The 16,206-nt window shown below is 40.8% G+C and overlaps 1 long non-coding RNA gene across 1 annotated transcript in view; it reads right to left on the bottom strand.

Annotated features, from left to right (window-relative positions):
* Positions 1–7,773: 7,773 nt before the first annotated feature.
* Positions 7,774–16,206, bottom strand: part of LOC142845723 (uncharacterized) — a 40,674-nt gene continuing 32,241 nt past the window's right edge. The window contains exon 5 of the long non-coding RNA XR_012909969.1: positions 7,774–7,853. This is a non-coding gene — a long non-coding RNA (uncharacterized LOC142845723). The remainder of the gene's footprint in view (positions 7,854–16,206) is intronic.

Below are 16,206 nucleotides of genomic sequence, written 5' to 3'. Positions count from 1 at the left end.
ATTTCCAATTGTAATACTATCAAACTTTTAAGGTCTGTGTAAGGACTATGGGAATCTAATGCATGCCCTGGAACAACATGAGCAGTTTCCCAAATTAAAATCATAGTAGATAATGGGAAAAAGGCTTCATTGTGAAGACCAGGGATTTCAAAATACAGGAAAATGGCTCAGGCCAATGAAGAGAACTTTGGATTCGGGATTTCTGTTCTGTAGCTTCTAATTTGCATCAAATTCACTCTGAATACTGGGCAGACACTAATTCTCCTTTTAAGGGAAAGCGAGCTTCCTGTGCACTCTGATGTTCCTCCCTTACCCTCAACACCTAAATACATAAAGGCCTTGAAGTGGGGAGTGTAAAATCTGGAATAGGCTAAAAGTCAGTAGACAGCACAGGGCTCGAATGGGAAAAGATAGAGATGGGGTTAGAATGCTGATCCTTAAGAGAACAGTCACAGAGCTCTGATGGATTACCCTCTGCCGTACTGCAGAATCTTCTGCAGCCTACTGTTATGTCAGTTCCTGATACTTTCTTCTCCACTTCCCAAGTGTTTGCTCCATGGAATAAGAACACAATGCCTGGCATGAGAAACCAAAGGCTGTCTAGAATGGGAGTGTATTTGTTGTTGACTACGAGCAACTGCAACTTTCTTCAATTAGACAAGTTATTACAGAATATCCCTACAATGAGGAGCATATGTACAATGCATACGCTCACTATTTTGAGAGAATCAAAGAGCCCGACCTGGCGATTGCCCTGATGGTCTTGGTCTGAAGTGTAAGAGTTGAATAAACTTAAAGTACCAAGCTTCCCTCACCCCTTCTCCCCTCATCAATGACATCCCACCATAGGGACTAGGCTCCAAAAAGCCAGCTCATGTATCAGGAGCAGGTCCTGGTCCCACTGCTAGGGGTCCTATAAAAGACCAAACTACCCAGATGCAGAGGGCCTAGGTAGGTCCCATGCTGGCTCACTAGCTGTTCTTCCAGGGTCCATGAGCTCCCACAAACTCAGGTCAACTGTTTCTGCAGGTTTCCCCATCACAACCTTTTTCTAAAAAATTTATTTATTTAAAAAAAATTATCTTTTCTCATTTTACATACCAATCCCAGTTCCTACACTCTCCCCTACTCCTGCTCCCTCCAACTTCCTCCCATCCCACCTCCCATCTATTCCTCAGAGAGGATATATGTCTTTCCATGGAGAGTCAACAAAGTCTAGCACATTGATTTAGGCAAGACCAAGGCCTTTCCTATTATATTTAGGTTGAGCAAGGTATCCCTCCTAAGAGCATGGGTTCCAAAAAGCCAGTAAAAGCAGTAAGGATAAGTGCTGGTCTTATTGCCAAAGGCCCCATTGTCTACCCCAACATAGAACTGTCATTCTCATTCCAAGGGCCCAGTTTGGGCCTATGCTAGTTGCCTTGCTGCCAGCCCAGAGTTGGTGGGCTCCCAAAAGCTCATATAATCTGTTTTGGTGGGTATCCCCATCATGGTCTTGACCCCTTTGCTCGTATTCTCATTCCTCCCACTCTTTGACTGAATTTTGGGAGCTCAACCCAGTGCTCTGCTGTGGATCTATGCATCTACTTTCATCAGTTGCTGGATGAAGATTCTATGATGACATTTATGATAATCATCAGTCTAACTACAGGGCAAGGCATAAAGAAAACAACTGGCATTTAGGAGTGGCAAAGCATTTCTAATGCCTGTATTCAGAAACATGAGGAATGAAGGTTGCCATGCATTTGAGGTCAGCCTAGGCTACATGATAGTACCAAGCCAGCCAGTGCTACATAGCATGGTACTATCTCCATTGACAAAGTGGAGAAAAGAGAGAAGACTGAATACCCTTTCACTTATGGTGCAGAGTAATTTTGTTTCTAATGATGAACCTTCAAGGCAAAAGAAAGAAGATGGGATCAGATGCCCATAAGCTACAAGTACAACCTTCAAGAAATACATTGAGAACCAACACCAGAAGTGTGATATTTATATCCTTTCAGATGTAGATCAAAAGTATTCATAAGCTTTACAGTAAATACGGATGTAAAACCTATGCAGCAAACGTTTCTCAAACAAGTAGAAAAAAGTTAAAATACTCTGAAATTTGTCTGAGACATTTCTAAAACACTGTGTTAAACAGATTAAAACAAACTAGCAAATATTCATATTAATAATATTTGAAGAAATTTAATGACTTGAGTCTTTGGGCTATTTTATCCTGCAGTGACAGTAGCAACGTGAAAACATGTAAAAATATCAAGTGATCATGGATGGAAAGAATTAGAAACAAGATATTAATGTTAATTTTTAAGGACAAGAATAATATAACTTTTCTCTTTCCCCCAACTTTCTAAAATAGGATATCCATGAAAGTATGTGTATATGTGAATTATTGCTGTTCTTTAAGGACCATTAAACTCAGTACTGTTACTTTGATGTTTTAGAGGAACAGAACAGTCATTCTTATTCCTTGTCAGTTGGAATCTTGAAGCTTTGATCCTCATAATTCTGTTTTTAAACTTTAATAAACACAGTAATTACAGCACAAACCTGAAAGATTTTTCTGACACCTGTGTCTATTTGTACTCTTAGACCAACTGAATTGCATTTCTTTTTTAAAATTTTCATTCTAGGACTAAATGTATCTAGAACTCTGGCCCTAAGAATCAATCAGAAGTAGTCTGTTGATGATTACTGGCACAAAGTTTTATCTATCTTTTTTAAGAAGTTAAAGTATTTTATCTAAATATATTTTATTGGTTAAGGCTGCTTGTTTGTTTTTTGGCCACCCTGGCTCAAAATAATCACACAGAAACTATGTTATTTAAATCACTGCTTGGCCAATCAGTTAAACATATTGCTAGCTAGCTCATGTATCTTAAATTAATAAATTTCTATTATTTTTTATTTTACCATGAGGCTTGTGGTCTACTGGCAAAGTTCTGGCTGGTGGCTTGGGTCTTTCTCTTTTGGAAGCCCCATGGCTTCTTCCTGACTCCGGCTCTTTTCTCTATATATCTTTTTCAGCTTGGCTATATTCAGGGTGGCCAGAAAATAAACAAGCAACCTCTGTCAATAATATTTAAAGTTTTATTTTACTAAAACTGTTAGTATCATGTTTTCTTTAAAAAAAATAAACCACATTAAATTTAGTAAGTGATTATTATATTCAACTCGAGATTTTCCTGCCCAGTTCTGACTTCTTCATGGTGTGTCTGCAGTCAGCTGACAGGTTGGCACTAGCTCACCCAGAGGCCTTGTTCATACAGCTGCTTGTAGGGAGGGCAGAAGGGGCAACAGGCCACAGACCTTTCATCAGCTAGAAGACCAGTCAAAGCTTTTTACATGTGATGGCTGTGACACCAAGGGAGCAATGAAGTCATCTGAATGTTCATTCAAAACTAGAACAACTCCTACGTGCCTAGTTGGAAACTGCACTCAATCTCATGGTTTTCGCTTCTGCAAAACAGTGTGCTTCCAGCCCTTGCTGCCTTCTCTCTCTGGCTGCTCTATGATCACCATTACTTTCCCTCTACCTCTATGCAAAGATTTTACACACTCCCCAGGTATCTTCAAAAGTCTATTTGAATTTTTGAATCAAGCTCACTCAAGACTGTTATTACATTCTCAGGATCTTTTGCAGAAAGAAATGAGCATACATGGATCCTGAGCTTGAGGTACTAAAAGACACAGATAAATCCAGACCCCTCTAGCAGGAAAAATAGAGCCAAAAATATAGCAGGAAGAGAAGAGCAAAAAATCTAGTTTAGCCAGTTTAGTGACTCTGTTCCAGGAATTAGCTGACCATAAAGTTAGATTATAATCTTGAGAATAATTTTGAGAAATGGGGAGTTACCCCCTTGTGATTATCACTGGCATTTTCAGAATTTTCCAATGATGCCCTCCCTACCCTCTTTGAATTACTGGGTTATGGTTTCTTCCCTTACATACCCCTTCTCCCAGCTACTCAGGGTTGAACTCCTCCCCTGTGTGGGATATGAGTCTCGGCCCCAGTGCACTGGTTCCTGTTCTTTCAATAAACCTCTTGTGATTGCAGCAAGGATGGTATCTCGTGAGTTCCTGGGGGGCGGAGGGGGTCATGTTATCCTGAGACTTGAGTGAGAGTCTTCCTGCTCTGGGGGTCTTTCAGTACAACAAAACAATGACAACAACAAACAGAACAAAACAAGGAGCCATGGCCAACAAATGCAATTGACAGCAGTTACTGGAGCTCAGCAGCTTTAGGGCTGCAGTGGGACAAGCTTTTACTCCTCTCTGGGGCATTAACTGGTATATATTGATTGCTAGAGTGATACTGTGCATAAAGGCACACTCATTCAAGTGCATCCTGTGTTTTCCTTATATTCACCTCCCTCACCTTCCCCCTTTCCTTTTCCCAGGTCATCTTTCTGCACACAGTTTTACTTCTGCTCCCCCTGTAAATTATATATTCATTTATATATGTGTGTATGTACACATATATTCATATATATATATATATATATATGATTTTGTGAATCTGTATAAAATCTAGTGTCCACAAATGAGTGAAGATATCTGATATTTGTCATTCTGAGTCGGCATTATTTCACACAATGTGATGTTCACATTTGTGTCCATTTTTCTGAAAACAACCCAATTTCATTCTTCTTCACAGGTGATTAAAAACCTAGAGCATATATGTGCCACATTTTCTGTATCAGTTTATCTGTTGAGAGTGAAGTAGATTCCATAACTTGGCTCTTCTCAGGGATGTTGCAATAAACATGGATGTGCAAGCATCTCTGATATGTTGACTCGGAGTCCTTCAGATAGATATGTACAGACCTTCATCATGAAGGGATATTGTATTTTGTTGAAGGCTTTTTCAGCATCTAATGAGATGATCAGGTAGTTTTCAGTTCCCAGCAACCACGTGGCAGCTCACAGCCATACGCTTTTAAAATGCAATTCTTTTAATTTGCATCTTCATCAGAAGAAAACATGTATGTGAATTCCTATGTAAAATGGAACTTAGGTGGAAACTTTAAATTTCATGACCACATTTCAAGGAGAAAATGGTAAATTTTAGAATTTATTCTCTGCCCAGCAATAAGTAATTGGTGGATCTGGGATTTAGATCTGTGTTTCACTATATCTCAAAGCCTGTAATTTCCCATTCTAGACCAAATGAGAAAGATTGCAGCTCCTACAATGCATAAGGCAATATCACAAAAGTGAAGTCAATATCGACTTCTTGGACCTTCAGTTCTTTAATGGACCTGGAGGTCAGATTAGGGCTGCTGTTTCTAACCTGGAAATTTCGTGATATTTGAACATACAATATTCCACTTTTAGTTTTCACTGAGCTAAAAAGTTTATTTAAGTATTCTTGCTTCTGGAAAAACATATCAGTATTTCTCTGGAAAGTGTATTTTTTTAACTTCTATGATACAGTCTTTCCTAATCAATAAGCAAGCATGTTCTTTGGCACTCTTTGCACTGATCCATTTGTTTTAACTTTTTAAATTTTTTTCTTTTCTTTTTTTTTTAATTATAAATTTTCACCTCCTCTCCTCCTCCCATTTTCTTCCCCTCCCTCTCCAGTCTAAAGAGCAGTCAGGGTTTGTTTTAACTTTTTGTGAAGCAACTTTTTCTCTCCAATTTCACTTTTCTCTCTCCCAGGTTGAATGGTTCTAATGTGTTCATTTGCACCTCAAATTTTCCCTTCCAAGGATGCTACCTCCTGGAGTTCCAGGTCTCTTTGTAGTTGTCTAGATGGTGCTCCTTCAGTCTGAGCAAATCACAGGAATCAATGTGACTTCCCATAATTTATTTAACAGATAACTTAACCCATGTAAAAATGATCTTTAAAGTACCATGTCTGGGGGGCTGAGATGACACTGAAGATTCTATGTTCTTTGTTCTCTTGTCCTGGCCCTGTTTCCATAGCCTTTCATGCAAATGTATTTAAATTTCCTATTTCCTGGAAGCATTACTATTGGTTTAATTGGTTTTTTTCTTCCCTGGTTAGGTTCCATAAGTATTTGAATACAAGGTTGATTGACTTTTAGGTTCTTGGATCCTGGAAATTTAGTGAAAATTTTAACGCATTATTTGTTGAAATAAAAGAAGTAAAATTCCAGGTTCATTCTTCCACTTGAGGCTTTAGTAAGTATGAATTTTAGCTAGGACTGTGAAGACTTCAGTTGGGTTTTATGGAACTTCCCCCAGCTGAAGCATAATGAAACCCTCAACAGATACAGGAGTGCTTCCTTGTTTAACAGTGTTTCCAATTAGATTCTGCTTCTAGGTTTTATTTTCCCAAAGTGATTTAGTTAATGTTCTAGTAAAAAGAGAGTAAGTAACTTATTAAATTAATATTTTACTGTGAGATAAAGTGAGTAGCCATTAGCATAAATCTCTCCAATAGCATTTGACAATAATCACTTATAATTACCTAACTGCCTACAAATGTAGCTGTTGGATAGTTGTAGGATTTTCCTATGCTTTTCTTCATTTGACTTTACCTTTTAAAAATACGCCATTTATGTAGTATTTAAGAATGGCTTACAGACACACTCACACCTAAAATGGCACAAAAACTTTAGGCACCTTAGAGAGCAGAATTAGATTGGAGAGAGGTGGGGGGGGGGGGTCTAAGTATAATACAGAACAAATATTCAAAAACACTGTCAACATTGAATTTACTATTGAACAATTCTACAGCCCAACAAGATGGGAATCCTAGAATTCATGTGCCATGTAGGTATAGCAAAAATCATTCCCTTTCAATACTCCACTAGAGCAGTGGCAAGAAGCCATTGTCAAAAGACTTCTGCTTTTTGTGTCTCATGGGTTCCAAAGGTAAAAGTCCTTCCCCTCACAGCTTATTCTGGGCAAATAAAGGCAAATATCAGAGAACTATACAGTAAGACCGGGCCAGAAGATTATCTTTCCCTAGAGATAGTCTAACTGAGTCATAACTACAAAGTGTCCTATATGCTGGACAACTGGAGTGAACTATAGACTGGTGTTTGACTCACTGACTCACCAAAAAAAGAACGAGCAGTGGCAATTGCTTAATGGTCATAGGGTATAAGATACACAAACAGGCAAGCTGAGAGCTTTGTTGACTGAGGTTTCTGTCCTGCCTGGTTCCCACAGTTGTTAAGTCCCAAAGAAATCACACAGAGGTCTACATTAACTATAAGCTAGTTGACCTAGTAGCTCAGGCTTCTTATTAACTTTTATAACTTATATTAGCCCATAATTCTTGTCTGTGTTAGCCACATGGCTTGGTACCTTTTTCGGTGAGGCAGTCACATCTTGCTTGCTCTGTGTCTGGGAGATGACTGCAGACTGAAACTTTCCTCTTCCCATAATTCTCGTTGCCACGCCTCTACTTCCTGCCTGGTGGCTGTCACTCCACTTATACTTCCTGCCTGATGACTGGCCAATTAGCATTTTATTAAAAAAATAATACAAGTGACAGGATAAAGATCATTGTCCCACAGAAGAGCTCTATCTGTCTATCCAGTACCTAGAGACTGAAAGACATTTGGAGCAATCAAACTGACCAACCAACCCCAAAATGACATGCTCTGGTTTTAGGGCAGAATCCACAAAAATCAGCACAGAAAGTGAATACCACAAAGATTTGGTCTTTATTGGAGGGCACCAACTCAAGGGGCTAGAGAAGAAAATGTGCAATAATATAGACAAATTGCACCTATGCTCAAACAATGGATGGCACAAAGATGGACTGTGTTCCTATGCCCTCTTCTATGCCCTCTTTGCTGGGTGTTGAGTCCGGCCTGATGGATCCATATGTTCCAGAGGAGGGGAGTGTGGGTTGAGGAAAAAAATAGCTGAAAAACAGAAGATAGAGTCATGAGGACATACAGTGAATATTGTGATGAGCTCCAAGTTTATAACTCAAAGTTCTTATATACCCCAATCAAGAGGGGGAAGGCAAAAGACTTTGCTCATTCAAAGAACAAGTAAACATAATTACCATCCTTCATCTCCAAACACCTGGTAACCATGCTCTGAGTCAAAACAGCCTGTTGGCTGGTCTTTGAAGTTCAAAACATTCTGTTGTATAACCTTGAAGGGGCAAGAATAGGTCTGAACCCTCTGACCATTTGTCAAGATGGAACAGATCTGTTCCATCTTGACAAATGGCATGTAGGGGCAGAATATAAACCTGTGACAGGTATGTAAGGACCCAGAGATGAACTGCAGCTACATCCATGCAAGTGACTCGAGCGACCACATCCTACATCCATGCAAGTGACTCGAGCGAGACACACCCAGAACTTGACTTAAGGTAAGTGACAGCAGAGAGAGAGACTGCACTCCCATCTTGTCCTCCTCCCTCTACTCTTAAACTTCCACGGCTTGATGGCTACCAACTTCAATTCTGTGGGTCCATTTTGCCTCACACTGTTCTCTCTCTTCCCCTCTCTGAGAAAGGGTCTCCCAAAGCACACAGATTGGTCTTGGCCTAGAGTCTTTCAGCCTTAATTTTCTACACACTAGGATAGTTGTAGGGCATCTGACTTCAATTATTTACCTCCTTTTTTCTTTTCATTCTAACTTCAGCTGGAGCTACCTTACTCCCTTAATACTTATGCCAAGCATTTTGTCCCAGAGGCACGAAGACTAAATGATATACGGCTAACACATCTGCAACTGAAGTATAAACAAATGATTTTTGTACGAAAAATCTTAGGACTTATTCTGCTAATGAACATCATAACCCAGCCTTATTCAAGGAACCCACATCCTAAGAGTTCCTAAGCTGAGGACTGTTTAACCAATAACCCATTAACGAGGGTAGAACCCTCATAACCTGATTACCATTCAGGGACCCGACTCTGTACACTGCTACATTTAGGTTTAAGCTTTCAACACAAGTTCAGAAGTAAATGACAGAGATAAACCATAACAAACCTCAAAAATTATAATCAGTTTAATGTGCCTATGCTGCCTAAGTGGAAAAACCAAGCCTGGATGAGAGCACATCTATTTAGAGCAAAGACTTGCACATATTGACTATTGAAATCCATTGCTCATAAGAAAGCCTGCTTTGAGAATGTTACCACCAACTGACAATTCTCTTGGTCGCTGAGGAGCACAAAATGGGAAGATATAATAAGGCTAATGTTTTTCTTGTTTCCATATACAACTTACATTCTGCAGTCTAAGAAGTAATTCTGACTTTCACATCAAATGCTGTGAAGATCACCTTTTGTTTGGCTTTAGCTGCCCTAGGTATTGATTCTTCTTAGAGATATAGGTGGGGGATTAAAACCTGGAAATGATCCACTGTTCTCAAAGTCCTTGAAAACATTTGTGGTTTGTGGAAGTCAAAGTAATTGGTATTTACAGGAGCAAGGAAGGAACCGTTTCCAACCCTATGGGAGCCAGCTTTCTTTCTTTCTTTTTTTTTTATTGAAAAAAAATTTTCAGCCTCCTCCCCCCCTCCCACTCATCTCCCCCTCCCCCCACTCCTCTCCCCCTCCCTCTCCAGTCTGAAGAGCAGTCAGGGTTCCCTGCCCTGTGGAAAGTCCAAAGTCCTCCCCACTCCATCCTGGTCTAGGAAGGTGAACCAGCTTTCTATTGCTGTGAAAAAAATAAGCAAGAAAATCAACTTGAAGCCTACTTCCTTCAACTAGTCTCCATCTCCTAATAGTCCCTAAGCTGTGAACTGATTAATCATGTAACCCATTGATGAGTTTAGAGCCCTCATAACCCAATCACCATCAGGACCCTCAACTCTGTACATGGTTACATTGGAGTCCATGCCTTCAACACGACTTTTAAAGTAAGTTTCAGAGATAAACTGTAACAAGCCTCAAGACTTCAACAAAGTAAATAGCTAGAACTGTAAGAGGGGACTCTAGATGTGCTGACTGCATATTGGCTCCATAGTAAACCCTCCCTACACATCTTTGTCTCATCCACAAGTACCTGATAGCATCTTCATGGACTGCTAGGTCCACAGGAAGCTCCTTACGGTCCCATAACAAATACAGAGTCATGTTCACTGGTCTGGATAATCCCACTGGCTAGACATCTCATGCATAGATAACTTGGCTTTCATTCTCCTCTGCTTGGAAAAGCCTTAGCTGATTTGGAGTTTGAAAATCTTCCTCAGGCTGCATCTGATGCAGGTGTCTTGCCTCTTTTTTACCTCATCAATCATCTCTGGATAGAGGTCAACATATCTCTATGGCTCTGCACAGTCAGGTAATTCAGTTCTATTACCCACTGCCCTCATTATTTTACACTGAATACATGGAACTTCTAAATGATTTCTTTGTTCTTGTCAGTTAAGGAAACAACTTAAAAGTACACTTAGTAAAACCTTTGTTTGCTCAAAAGCCCTCTACTCTTTTCCAGGAAAGTAATGGCCCTTTTCCCCTTGTGGTATTGTGCTGTGACCTGCAGAGCTTGGCTCTGGAAACTTGGCTGGGAATTAAAGGAAATTAAGAAAGGGCTGTGTGTCTACATAGACACGTACACAGAAAAGCTGAGGTCAGGAGGGGTGCAAGCATTCTGATTAAGGGGTACCAACTACCACTGCAACCTAAGCTTATTTATTATGTGGAACACAGGGAGAAATTAGCTTGTCTCAGTAGAAGCTCTATGTAGTGAGCAGTCTCAGGCTATAAGCATGCATCAAGTCAAAGCTGCAGTTGTAGTATTTGCACACATTGCCTTTTAGTCATAAATATTTGTACCTGGACCAGAGTAAGGCATAGCCACTTCTGAGCCAGGCCTATGGCGAAAGCTTTGACAGTTTCTCATCAGCCCAAAGAATTGGGTGCTTGACATGCCATACACAATGTCAATAATGCACACTCAGGATAGCATTCACTTTTCATGTCCCCACAAATATGCCCTTGTCCCCATTTATACCCTTTGTACTGATTATTTTAAAACCTAATCTCAAAAGACAATAAGGTTAGACACCAGTCAATGAGGAAAAGGCTCAGTAACCACCTACGTTGGGGGGGGGGCAGGGATGGACACTTCTCTTATTTTGTTTATTCTTCCTTGATTAAGAGTAAGGTTAAGCCTTACACACACACACACACACACACACACACACACACACACACACACACACACACTTGTTGAAGGACCTGCGGGCCGCTTCCCGAAACCCAGCTCCCGGGTGCCTGGCTTAGCTTATGCCCAGAAATGATTACACAGATACTGTATTCTTTTAAACACTGCTTTGGCCCATTTCTATGTAGCCTCTTCTAGGCTAATTCTCACATATTAATTTAGCCTGTTTCTAATCATCTGTGTAGCGCCCCTAGGTGCGCTTACCGGGAAGATTCTAGGTTGGAGCTTCATAGCGTGCGTCTTCCCTGGAGCAGGTAGCATGGCGTCTCTCCTGCGTCTGCTCCGGAGAGGAGAGCTGTCGAGTCTGAGCTCACTTCCTCTTCCTCCTGGCATTCTGTTCTGTTTACTCCACCCACCTAAGGGTGGGCCTATTCAATGGGCCTAGCAGTTTCTTTATTGCTTAGCCAATGAAATCAACAGATTGATATATGACACTCCCCCATCACTTCCCCTTTTTCTGTTTAAACAAAAAAAGGAAGGCTTTAACCTTAACATAGCAAAATTACATATAACAAAACAGTTATCAAGTAAAAATTACAATAATCTTTATCATAACTAAGGAAAACTATAACTATAACTAACTATTTTTAACTCCATCAAAGACTCCAGAAAGATACAATACTACATAAGCAAACAAGAAAAAAGCAACTTTTAAAACTCTAGAAATGACAGAGACATCTCGCTGCCTGGACAGTCACCCAAAGTTCCTCTGTACCGTTGGGGCATCCATCTTCAGCCTTCAGGCCCATAGTATCCAGCAGACATTTCCATAAAGCAGGAAAATTCAAAGTCAGTTCAGTCACTATCTGTTGTGTCCTGCAGAATGTCTCGCAGACTCTTTCATGAATCAGGAATCCCGAAAGATCATCTCACCTTAGGCAAGTTCAGTAGTCCTCTCTCTGTGGGTTCTCTGTGTCCAGTTTATGCAATAGTCCAGGCAAGAGCAGTTTCTTGCCCAAATGGCTATCAAACTCCATAAGGTGCCTCTTCGATGCCCATCTTCCTCTTGAAGTAGATTGGTGCTGCCAGGAGCAGAGTGTCTCATTGTCATGAAAAGTCCTCAGTTATTAAAACATTAAATGTCCTATTCTGTAATCTTTGAAAGACATGAAGAATGTCTATCTAAAATATATCTCTATGTATCTAGAAAATCTAACATGACTACAAGCTTGACTATTACTGATGATTATCCACTAATCTGTATTTCTTAATTATACATTACATTTTTTAATGAACTACACAATCACAATATCTTAATCAATAGCAGAAATATGCATATACATATAACAAAATTGACCTTAAAATCCATACTAATGCAAATTATTCATACCTATATCATTTCCCCCTTTAAATGTAAAAGAACGTTTATAAACCATATTTTGGGAACATGGGCGCAGTTTTTTCTCTCCAAACTGCTTCCTGCTGAATGGGGGCGTCGTTAATTAGGCCTTTCATGGTATAACCTGTGTGCCAGGGTCATCTCAGTTGGCAGTTGAGTGAAGCAATTTTCTGAAGATGTTCACAGCAACCCTTCAGGAGGACGTGGTCCATCATACCAAATCGGAATAGAAGAAATCCATAGAGTCTCATCCTCTGTGAAAACAAAAGAAGAATCTCTTTTCCAAAGTATCATATCCTTAGATCCAAATTCTGAAATCATACCCTCATGATATCCGTTCTGGTTCCACTTGGCAGCCCATATAATGAAATGTCTCTCTGTACTGAGCTCCTTCACAGTCAAAAATTTTAAAGAAAACACAATGTACATAATCCAGACTCTCTGTGAATTTTCCATCTTTATGCGGCTTATTTTTATTTATATCTATAACTATCTGTACTCTGTCTCTTTAAAGACTTTACTTTTACTTTTTTCTTTTTAAACCATTAACTTTATTCTCTATATTCTTTTTCTTCTCTCTCCCAAGCCAACGTACATTCATCCAACAGTGTGACTCGTTTAGCGGTCTGAATCTGTCCCATTGTGAATCTGCAATTTTTTACTATCCAGGAGCACTTTTGATTTGTGCCTTTAAATCACTAGGCGCTTAAGAATCTAAGCTCTGACATTTCTAAGTTAACTTTTTGCTTTTTGAGCGTATATCTGTAGACCAGGCTGTCTTTGAACTCTCAGAGATCCGCCTGTCTCTGCCTCCCAGGCATTGGGATTAAAGGTGTTTGCTACTACACCTTGAACTCACAGAGATCTGTTCATCTCTGCCTTCTAGGCACTGGATTAAAGGCGTGTGCTACCACACCTTGAAGTCACAGAGGTTTTACTTTAAGAATTTTAACTTTTAGTCTGCATATATTTTTAACACACTTTAAACCATTCAGAATTTTTTTCTGTCTTTGAATCTCTCTTTACTGTATATCTCTCTTTTTCTGACCACAAGAGCCTTTAATTTACTAAGCAATATCAGTAGGACTAAAGGCGTGGCTTTGACGGCTGGATCCTTAGCTTTCCAGCCTCATGGCTGAGGTACTGGCTGTAGCCATGTTTATAGCCACAACTGGCATTTCAAGGTCCCTGCTAGCCAGCGAGCTACAACGGACAACACTCAAGTCCTCTCTCTGTAGCCGGCCCTCCTGCCTCAAACAGTCAGAGTTTGCCCTTGCAGGATGGCCCAGAAAGCCGGCATTTTTTTTTAAAGATTTATTTATTATGTATACAACATTCTTCCTCGATGTATGCCCGCACGCCAGAGGGCACCATGAAAGCCGGCATTTTTAAACGGCGCAGCTTTTTTCCTGCTAAGGTTGAAAACCGAAAAGCATGCGTTCAGCTTTTCGTCAACACCATTTAAGTGTTTCGTGGCAGGACCTCTTAATGAGCTGCAGGCTTTGCAGCTGAAGCTGAGTCAGGAAAATTTCAAAATGGAGGACGTACCATTTTGTGCTAGCTCTGGGGTCACCAGGTAGGAGCGGCACTCAGCACTTTAATTCTGAGACTGAGCGTGTAGCACAGATATTCTTTTCATCCAAGTTACATCCAAATCTGACACGCAGAGCACTGTGCAGTCTGAAAACACGTCCCTGTATGGCGGCAGGAATCCGCCATGCTCTTCCGCCTGCCTAAGCCTGATTCTGCCTTCTTCCCAGGAGCAGGCGGGGAGCTCTGAGTCATCGTCAAGGTCTCAGAGCACTCTCCTTCCGATCCCAAGCGGGAACACAAACATAAAGCCAGAGTTTGCACTGGTGGCACAGCCCCAGGAAGCAGCGCTTTAAAATAACGCAGCTTTTTTTTCTTCTGCTGTTGCTGAATCAGGAAATCTCTCTACGACACGCCACGAACAAACAGCAAAAATCTGTGTTAAACTCTCTCTCCATTATTTTTAAGCCTTCTCAGGTTTTGTAAGTGGGTTTAGCCCATCACGTGGGCGCCATTCTGTTGAAGGACCTGCGGGCCGCTTCCCGAAACCCAGCTCCCGGCTGCCTGGCTTAGCTTATGCCCAGAAATGATTACACAGACACTGTATTCTTTTAAACACTGCTTTGGCCCATTTCTATGTAGCCTCTTCTAGGCTAATTCTCACATATGAATTTAGCCTGTTTCTAATCATCTGTGTAGCACCCCTAGGTGCGCTTACCGGGAAGATTCTAGGTTGGAGCTTCATAGCGTGCGTCTTCCCTGGAGCAGGTAGCATGGCGTCTCTCCTGCGTCTGCTCTGGAGAGGAGAGCTGTCGAGTCTGAGCTCACTTCCTCTTCCTCCTGGCATTCTGTTCTGTTTACTCCACCCACCTAAGGGTGGGCCTATCCAATGGGCCTAGCAGTTTCTTTATTGCTTAGCCAATGAAATCAACAGATTGATATATGACACTCCCCCATCACACACTCCACAATCAGGAAATCTTTGAGATTCCATTCTCCTCCAGTTAGAGGGGCTATCGTCAATGCCTTTGGTTATCTTCCAGAACTTGACAGAAAGACCCTATTGTACAATGTACCCCATCCTTGAGTCATAGATTGTGGAGATATTAGACTTTTACTGACCTAGAAGCCTCATGCCTACTTTCTAGCTTTCCTAGTGCTAGAATGTGCTGTGTACACTCTCAGAGGACCAAGGTATTCATCAGTCTGACCCATCTGTGAACCCTATTAGCTCAAGACTGACGAGCCTGTCAAGACATGCCCACTCATACAACAGTAGCACAAACATCATTGGTGTAACCAAACACTTCCTGCTTGAATTTAAGTTCCAATATTCAAGTTGAAACATGCACCGGACACCATTGTTGTCGATAAATCTTTGTCTTGACAGGTCTTAGGCTTTAGCAGAGAACCACTATTATGCTGCCAAACCAAAACCATTAAACTGACTCCTAATTATAATGATAAAATGACTTAATATTATATCAACGGTTTAATGTGTCTCTCAGCTTTCATAAGAAAATCTTTTAATTGTAAATTATGGTGTTACTACAGAGACCCAAAATTGACCAAAGTACAGAGAACAATGATTGAAGAATGTTCAACACTGAATAAAACATGTATATCATGTCCCCTCCTCTGAAATCTCGGGGATTATTGCAGAAGAGGGTGCAGAAAGAATGTAAGAGCTGGTGTGGTAGGCAAACACGAGGGAGTAGATGCCTCCAGATAGTCTCACTTGAGGGACTCTACTAATGCTCATACTGAAGGGACAATCTTGTCCTCAGACTTCATCCTCAGACTGCAATTGTCTCCACCAAGCCTCAGACTGCCTGACCTCCTTTCTCTTTCTGCCTTATATTCCTCTCTCCGCCCAACACATCACTCTTGTCTCTATCCCCCTAGTTCTGGGATTAAAGGCACATGATCCCAACTGCTGGTATCACCTTTGTGATAACAGAAATCCCACTGCCTCTGCCTCCTGAGTCCTGGGATTAAAGGTGTGTGCTACCACTCCCTGACCTCTAGTTGTTTAGCTCTGCACTTTGATCTTCAGCAAGATTTATTCATTAAAACATCTCATTTGGATGAAGACCTGTGCTGTAACTGGTACAAACAGTCTGACATTAAAGTGAAAGCCTGCTGTGACGGAAGTAAACATGTTCCCCACACCTTTCTGTCTTTGGAAGCCAGCCTGTCCTCTAATTCACCAC

This window comes from Microtus pennsylvanicus, chromosome 3 (genome assembly GCF_037038515.1).
Source record: "Microtus pennsylvanicus isolate mMicPen1 chromosome 3, mMicPen1.hap1, whole genome shotgun sequence".
Taxonomy (NCBI): domain Eukaryota; kingdom Metazoa; phylum Chordata; class Mammalia; order Rodentia; family Cricetidae; genus Microtus; species Microtus pennsylvanicus.
Note: the sequence above shows the minus strand (reverse complement) of the source record. Positions and strands in the feature narration are given on the sequence as shown.